Consider the following 9184-nt stretch of genomic DNA (forward strand, 5'->3'; position numbering starts at 1 on the left):
ATGAATAGTTCTATTTTTGTTTTCAATGCAGGCAGAAAAGTTCACTAGACCCGATCTCCAAAATAACCATCAAAAAGAAAAGCTAGAGGTATGGCTCAAGTGATTGAGCTTTAATCTAGCAAACATGAGGCCCAGAGTTCAAATTCTAGTACAACCACCACACACACACACACACACACACACACACACACAGTACTTGACACAGTATTTTCCCAAGTAATTTTGATTCACAGTTGGCCAAATCCATAGATGTGGAGCCCGTGGATGTGATGGATAGCCCACAGCTTGCTCTTTAACACACCAACCAGCGTGCAGAGTTTCATTTGATACAACACTGAAGCATGCTTCTGCTTTACCCCAAGCGCATCTCTGGACCCTGATTGAGTTATTGCTCCGACCTTGCTCTCTGAAGGGTTTTTTGTCGTAATTCTCTCACACCTGTCCACTTCCTTTCATCATCCTCTCCCCAAGCTGATTGGCTTCTGCTCCTTCCTCCTGCCTGCTGCTCCTGTTTCTCTGTTTGTGGTTAGGCTTCGCTGGTGTTCCTCTGGGACATCCATGGCCAGTTATGTCTGGTATGTCCTGCAGTTGAGGTTTTCCCTTCCCCTCTCCATAGCATTCGGAAATATCTTGTTTCCCAGAAACACTTCAATCCATGAATTCCTCTGGGGACCTTGTTTTTTATTCTGAGAAACCTGATGGCAGTGTATTAGAATAAAGCAGAGATACGAGATTTTGCTTCAAAATCACGTTATGTATGTGTGTTAGTGTGGGTTTTATTATTATAACTGAAAGGTATATTAAATAGGTAGGTTTCATTAGATAGCTGATGAAGAGAACACTACACACTATTCAGGCAGGAAAAGAAGTTTATTTACCGGAACTGCTGCCCCCGCCACGCGTGGTAGAGAGGCACGGCTGAAAAGGAGTGACCCACCCCTGGGCCAGGACCTATCTAGGCCAGGGACAGGAAGAGGTGTGGCCAGGTGGGGGAAAGGTGTGGCCACACTGGATCTGGATGTGACCTCAGGGTCTGGGACCCTCCTAAGGTCAGATGGGAGGCAAGTGAACAGAGATGGCCCAGGATGTGACCTAGCAGGAGGGGAAGGTGACCGCTTCCAAGTCTGCCAGTTACCTAGGTAAAGGATACTGGGTGGAAACTTAGCCAAGAGGGAGGGAGGTGTCCCTGTGCAGACCTTACAGTCAGTAGTAGAATACACAGCACCAAACAAAAAAGGCAAAACTCAAAACCTAAAATTTTTTACAACAACGTTTAGACATCTTTACTAACAAAGCAAATCAAATGGTCGAGCCTCAGTTTCCAGGGCCTGTGAAGAGGCAGCAACTTGTTAGCAAGGCACATTAGAATAAGTGGATGGAGTAGTAAGCTTGGTGGAAGGTTAAGGGTTGGATGAGACCAAACCCTTAACCTACCATGTAGCCAAGATGGTGAATTTCTGAAAAAGTGCAAACAAAACCTGAACAAATGGAAACTCTGACAATTTTCAAACTTAAGAGTGGCTAGCCTTTGAGAGGGAACCTGGGCTGGGGGAGTCCCCGCCCAGTACCTGCGTTACCTAGGCAACTGGACACCTGGAAGAGGTCACATCTACATCCGCTGAGGTCACACCTGAATCTGATGTGGCCACACCTTTCTCCTACCTGGTCCCACCTCTTACCTGGTCCCACTTCCCTTTACCTGGACACAGCTTTCCTGGCCCCTAACCTATATAAGGCCTAACCCAGGGCCAGATGCCCTCTTTTGCCAGCCGCATGGAGTGCCAACCTGGCCTGGTCCTAGCAGGTCTACTAAATAAACCTACCCCTTACCTGACTACCATGTGTGTGGCACTGTTCTTACTCTGCTACTTCTTTTTAAAAACCTAATGGTCGACTGCGTCACACTCTTCAGGGCACAAGCCAAAATGTTGTAGAAAAGAGAAAGGGAGAGATAGGGAAAGTTGGACATGATTGGCAGAGAGAACAAAGAGAGCCTAAAAGTAAACAGACTTCTGACCATTGCAGTGGCAAAAACTGTCTACATCTGAGAAGGGCATAAAAAGTAGGCGCTTTGGCTTTCCAGGGAGCACAGGAGGCATTTCAAAGGGGTTTCACGGCTTGGGCGTGACTCGCAGCACCCCATTAAATGTGTAGGAGTCAGTCTGGTGAGTGAAGGAGAGCTGACCAGGCAGAAGCGGCGTCCCGACTTCCCCCAGAGCCCTCTAGAGAGAAATGGCCAAGCCCCCAAACCCAAGCGTCCTCGGCTTCGGAAGTGACCGGCCTTTGGGCTAAAGGCTGTAGTAGCTCTCTGGGGTGGCGCCACATCTGGACAGAGACTGAGCAACAGAGAACCTTAAAGAATAGTTTCACTCACCAGAGAAGTGGTGTGGATGTGGATGTGAAGGCCCGCAATGGTATTGGTGAAAAGTCTCGCGTGGTGTCTCAAGGCAGTTTGGTTCCCAGAACAGGGGTGGTTAGGAAATTCTAACATTTCCAACTCAAAAACTGCATCCGAGTCAGGGTACCATATGTAAGGTATATTAAATAGGTAGGTTTCATTAGATAGCCAATGAAGAGAACACCACGTGCTATTCAGGCAGGAAAAGAAGTTTATTTACCTAACTGCTGTCCCCATCGTGCGTGGTAGAGAGGCATGGCTGAAAAGGGGTGACCCACCCCTAGGCCAGGACTTATCTAGGCCAGGGACAAGAAGAGGTATGGCCAGGTGGGGGAAAGATGTAGCCACAAGGGATCTAGATGTGACCTCAGGGTCTGGGACCCTCCTAAGGTCAGATAGGAGGCTTGTGACCAGAGGTGGCCCAGGACGTGACCTAGCAGGAGGGGAAGATGGCTGCTTCCAGGTGTGCCAGTTACCTAGGTAACAGATACTTGGGGGGGGGGGAAACTTAGCCAAGAGGCAGGGAGGTGTCCCTGTGCAGATCTTACAATAAAAAAAATAACCAAAGTAGAGAACTTTATAAAGAAAAGGGATGGGCTGGGAAGGTGGTTCAGTGGTAGAGCACTTGTCTTGCATGCATGAGGGAGGCCCTGAGTTCGATTCCTCAGCACCACACATAAACAACAAAAAAAAAAAGCCAGAAGTGATACTGTGGCTCAAGTGGTAGAGCACTAGCCTTGAGCTGAAGAGCTGAGGGACAGCGCCCAGGCCCAGAGTTAGGCCCCACGACCAGACCCCCCCCCCAAAAAAAAAAAAGAAAAGGGATTAGGAGAAACACTAGAACTCAAGCGTAGAAACTTTGTGCGGAGTCCCAGGAGACACAGCACAGAGGCGAGAGACTTGACAAATGGGATTACATCAAAACAAAAAGTTTCAGGGTAGCCAAGAACATAGCTAAACTAGAAAGACAGCCAATAAACTAGGAGAAGATCTTAAAAGAAAAAAAGAAAAGAGATATATTTAGTTCACACTTTTGGAGGTCGGAAGTTTGGAGACCAGTCCATCTTATTCTTTGCTCTCTGGTGGATGCCATCAATGATAAGTATGTATGGGAGGGAGCAAGAGATCACAAGACCAAATACCAGAGCAGAGAACCTCTTAGGGCCAAGGTCAGGCTTTTAGGATAACTCTTCCTGGAAACTACTAATCTCTCTGAGGGCAGAACCTTTAGTGACTTAATGACCGTTCCACCAGGACTCATCTCTTAAAGGCCTACTACCACACGGATTATAAAGCCTCAATGCATGAATCTTTGAGGGACAAACCACATCCAAACTATAGTGGGATTTAAAAAAATGCCCTGAAAATTCTAAACTTGATGGAAAGTGCACTATATTTGCAATATACATCTGGATGTATTGTGTTATATGAAAAGGTGATTTGCTGCTTGTGCTTAAACTTAAATAAAGCTAATCTATGAAACTAAATAAGGGAACAGCTAACTAACATTGAGCAGGAATAAGAAACGACAATCTATAAGATCACCATAATATAAATATGCATATAAAACTGTATATACCAGTATACAACTGTATACAACTATATACACCACAGAAGACTGCATACAAGAAACAGAAAATGTAAAAGATAAACTGTCTAAGCTAGTGGTAACAAGAACAGCAAATTCTTTCAGGAAACCTAGTATCACCTAAAAGCTTATTGGGAACATAAACCCTTCAGTCCTATCCCAGAAACTCTGAATCTTTTTTTTTTTTTTGGGGGGGGTGGTCCAGTCGTGGGGCCTGAACTCTGGGCCTGGGCGCTGTCCCTCAGCTCTTCAGCTCAAGGCTAGCACTCTACCACTTGAGCCACAGCGCCACTTCCGGCTTTTTTTTTCTGCTTATGTAGTGTTGAAGAATTGAACCCAGGGCCTCATGCATGCAAGGCAAGGGCTCTACCACTGAGCCACCTTCCCAACCCCCTGAGTCGTTATTTTGTAACAGGAATAAATTGTTTCCATGCACGTTTAAATTGTCTTAAAGCTGCAGAAGTCATTGAGTACAAAGACGTCCATTCTATTTCTCAAAGTTATGTTTTAACTGTTTTTGTAGAAGTAGAAAGTACCCTTTTGTAGTGGGTGATAAAAAAAGATATGAAACCCCAGTATTAGCAGAAGCCAATTTTAAGACAGCTGGAACCTGGATTCTAACTGTTGTTTACAGGTATTTGTGGTTCAACAGTCTTAAATACCACAAGTCTGACACACTCTAGGTGTCTAATTATTTTCAAATTCTGAGCAAGAATAAAAAACTATACTGAAGCCGGGCGCTGGTGGCTCACGCCTGTAATCCTAGCTACTCAGGAGGCTGAGATCTGAGGATTGCAGTTCAAAGCCAGCCTGGGCAGGAGAGACCGTGAGACTCCTATCTCCAATAAACCACCAGAAAACCGGAAGTGGTGCTGTAGCTCAAGTGGTAGAGCGCTCACCTTGAGCTGAAGAGCTGAGGGACAGCGCCCAAGCCCAGAGTTCAAGCCCCACGACCGACAAAAAAAAAAAAAAAAACTATACTGAAAAAAGTACAAGAGTGGAAATCTGCCCCTCCTCACCAGACTCTTGTACTAACCTTTCAAGAGGGCAGAGTGAAAAACAAATGAGCTTTTGGTGTAGGGAGGGGGCTAGCAGAGTCACTTGGGGTCCATAGTACCATCTGTCTTAATATGACTCCACTCAGAAGGACATCTTGGGATGAAGAATGGCAGCTCATAGTTTTCCTCAGAGAGCAAGCACCTGCGTAGAAGGGAAACGAGACAAAGAAGGAAAGCCCTCCAGTAGAGCCAGCACTCCCAATGTAGGATTTAATCATGATGGTTGCAAGCTCAAGGCCCTGGATTCAATTCCCAGTACAGTTAGATAAATAAGTAAGACTGTTCCATTAAAAAAAATCATAGTTTTGGGCTGGGAAGGTGGGGCTGCATGCATGACGCCCTGGGTTCGATTCCTCAGCACCACATAAGCAAAAAGAAAAAAGCCGGAAGTGGCGCTGTGGCTCAAGTGGTAGAGTGCTAGCCTTGAGCTGAAGAGCTGACGGACAGCGCCCAGGCCCAGAGTTCAGGCCCCACGACCGGACCCCCAAAAAATAAAATAAATAAATAAATCATGGTTCTATGGAAAAGCTCAATAAGGTTGTGTGGAGCATATGTATCATAAGAGGTGGGAACAGTGCTAATTATACTCCTACAGTCACTGCTTACGGCAGTGCCCCTGGGAAATCTGTGTTCTCAAAAACTTATGGCCTGCATCCAACACAAGTACAGGTGCTCATTGTCAGAGGATGGCATAGATAAATATGTAAATATGTAAAGAAAATTCAAAAGATCATAGATGCATTTCTGGTAGTATTGGTAAGGTACAAGGCAGGATGGCAAGTGTTTATTATTATCTTTAAGTAGTTGTACAGGGGGGTTTCAATTCAACAAATCAGTTGATCTGTTGAATAATAATAAGTACAAGAAGATTCACAGCATTTGACTATGTCTTAGTATTGACAATGGAGGACTAGGCCTTGTTTAGGATGATGCTTTATTTTGGTTTATTCCTGATGCAGCAAAGCCTTGCAAATAATGAAAATGGGATTCAAAACAAGCAGGCGAGTCCTGCACGACTTCAGATAACTTGTGCTCTCGATTCCACGATGCACCGAGAAATCATAACTTCCAGAAACAACTTGTTCCACTAAAGAAGACATCAGGCTGGGCATGGTGATACACATCTGTAATCCCAACTATTTAGGAAGTAGAGATAGGAGGATCTTGGTCTGAGCCCAGCCCAAGCAAAAAAGTTGGAGAACTTATTTCAAAGAACAAGCAGGAATGGTTGTGGTTACGAAAGAGGGAAGTTATGAGGTAGGAAGACCATGGTTTGAGGCTAGCCCTGATCAAAAACCTCAATACTTCCCAAGAAGAAGATATCAGTTCTGATACTACTCAAGAATCATTTTAAATGCCTTTGGATATTAATAAGGAGGAGCCAAAGGGAGGTGAAGAGCTGGGAAGGGGGAGAAATAACCAAGAGGAACTCCCCCAAGGGGTCTTCCCACTAGGAGATAGGAAAAAAAAATGTATGGATGCAGATGAGCTGTGGGTCTTGGTGGTCAAGATTTGAAAGCCGATCTGTTGATTTCTTTTCTTTTTAAGAAAGTAGAAGTTCATGGGAGAACATCTGTTGAAAATGAGAAGTGGTAGGATAGAGGTTTGAAATTTCAGCCCAGCTGAGGTTGTAGAGTAGAATGGTATAATTCTTCAAGTTTTTTTCTTTAGAATTAGATCTCCCCCCTGAGCCCTGCTGGAGCAGAGAAACAATAAGCACTATAGTCAAGGAGAAATAAGCTCTTTTCACACATTAGTTCTCCTCAAACCACCATACTCCCTATAAAGAAACAAAATTAAATACACTTTCCAAGTCCTAGTGTTGTGCCCAGGCCTCAGGACCCCCACCAAGAAGACCACCGAGAGTCAGACTTTACAGCTGTTTTAAGGTTTTATTTAGACGGGCTGCAGCTCGGGCCTCGTACTACACTCGGACACAGTGGAGCCTAGGAGGAGAGCCCAGAGCCAAAGATTTGCAGGGTTTATAAAGGCACACAACCAAACAGGTGTTTGGATTACCACCACGTGTTGCTCTGCTAGACAGCTTAGGTTTAGTTTAAACAAGCAACAAGTGGTCACTGCCTCAAAACTTCAACCCTTCATTAGGATTGATAGCATTGGGATACCAATCCAGACCTAGTCAACTTTAGAGCCTCATCCTCTTAACTAGCAGGCCAGAGTCTGTTTCAGAGATACATGGGTTCCCAAATCCAAGTATGTGATGCCACTTGAAAACAACTCTTTAGCATGCAGTGAATACACAGCCAGTCTCCATCGGATCTCTCAAGACACACTGCACCCACCCAGCCCTTCAATACGCTGTGCTGAGTATGCTGCCCTCTTCATTTCCTGTTTTTTGTTTTTTGTTTTGTGGGTCGTGGGGCCTGAACTCTGGGCCTGGGCGCTGTCCCTCAGCTCTTCCGCTCAAGGCTAGCACTCTGCCACTTGAGCCACAGTCCCACTTCCAGTTTTCTGGTGGTTTATTGGAGATAAGCATCTCACAGACTTTTTCTGCAGGCTGGCTTTGAACCATGATCCTCAGATCTTGGCCTCCTGAGTAGCTAAGATTACAGGCGTGAGCCATCATCGCCCGGCTACAATTTTTTTAAACAGTATTTGTTTTGTTTTGGTTTTGTGTGTGTGTGTACTGAGACTTAAACTCAAGATCTGGGTACTTAGCTTTTTCACTCACGGCTGATGCTCTACCTCTTGAACCACAACTCCACTTCTGGCTTTTTGCTGGTTAACTGGAGACAAGAACTGTTGTGGGCTTTCTTGCCTAGACTGGCTTCAAACTATGATCCTCAAATCTCAGCCTCTTGAATAGGTTTACAGGAATGAGCTACCAGCACCCAGCTATAAAGTCATGTAATACTCATTCACTTGATTTTTCACAAAATTTTGTAACTCTGGACTAGTTAAAAGTAACTTTTGCAACTAGGCCAAGACAAAGCCACGCATTTTTCCTTACTACAATATGATGACAAACTATTCTTTTGCCAGCAACATGATTAGAAGATATATTAGGAAAGAATATGACTGGAAGATTTGAATCGCTGATTCAAACTTTACAGTAATTTATTTAATAACTACAAGCCATAAAGTATAGGTGTTTCTAACATGCCATTTTCAAAAGGGAGACACCCAGAAACTAATGGTTGGTGGATTTTGTTTCTGATTGTTTTTTTTCTTTTTTTGTCAACCACAAATGTTTTGCACTCAGTAACTCCTTTCTTTTAAAAACAAATTTTAGTGCCCAGATCTTGTTTGTTTACTTCTTGTGGGTGTGCATGTGTGCTGGTACTGAGGCTGGGACTGTCTCTTAGCTTTTTAGTAAAGGCTTGTGTTCTACCACTTGAACCATATATTTACTTCCCATATCTTGGATTTTTAAATACTGTTCCCCACAGAAAGAAAGCAGGTGCTCTTGGAGAAATGGCTGGTTTCTAACCTAGTGGAAAGGTGGAAAGTGAACTTTTAATAACTTGTGCTACTGAGGTACAAAGGGCTACATGTATAGCGGGGTGGTGCAACACTCGTCTAACCACAAGGCCCTGGGTTTGATTATTGCCACTGCAAAAACTAACAAACAGGACCAAGGACAGATCTGACAAGATCTGAGTCAACAGAAACATTAGAATAAGTCAGAAGGATGAACTGGTGGAATCCAGGAGACATTTAGGGTTGTGGAAGTGTGATGAATGACACTTGGTTCTTTATTTAATGTTCATATTACCACACAATTAACTGCTCACTAACAGTTGTTTCAACCATTACTCATTTCCTGGTAATTTCACTTTACATTATCTCATACTATACATAATCTATTAAGATGCCTGGATACACTCCACTTCGGTGGCAGGATCAAATGGTTTACTGACAAAAGTTCAGCAATCAAAAACGTTGGCTGCTGCAGGGATGAAGCCAGCAACCGCAACGTCCTGAGTTCAAATCCCAGTACCGCGAAAATCTTACAGCTTTCCGGAGACCACCTCGAGCCAAGAGTTCGCATCTCCCAAACGCTCGCTCCGCGCGTGCCCGCCACCGGGACGCTCGGTCACCGGCCGCGGCCCGGGGTCCCACGCCAGCACCGCCGCGGCCCGGCCCGAGTCCCCCACCCGGAACCCCGCGCCGCACGCC

Source organism: Dipodomys merriami, unplaced genomic scaffold (genome assembly GCF_024711535.1).
Source record: "Dipodomys merriami isolate MVZ:Mamm:240054 unplaced genomic scaffold, mDipMer1.0.p SCAF_2, whole genome shotgun sequence".
In the NCBI taxonomy this organism is placed as follows: Eukaryota; Metazoa; Chordata; class Mammalia; order Rodentia; family Heteromyidae; genus Dipodomys; species Dipodomys merriami.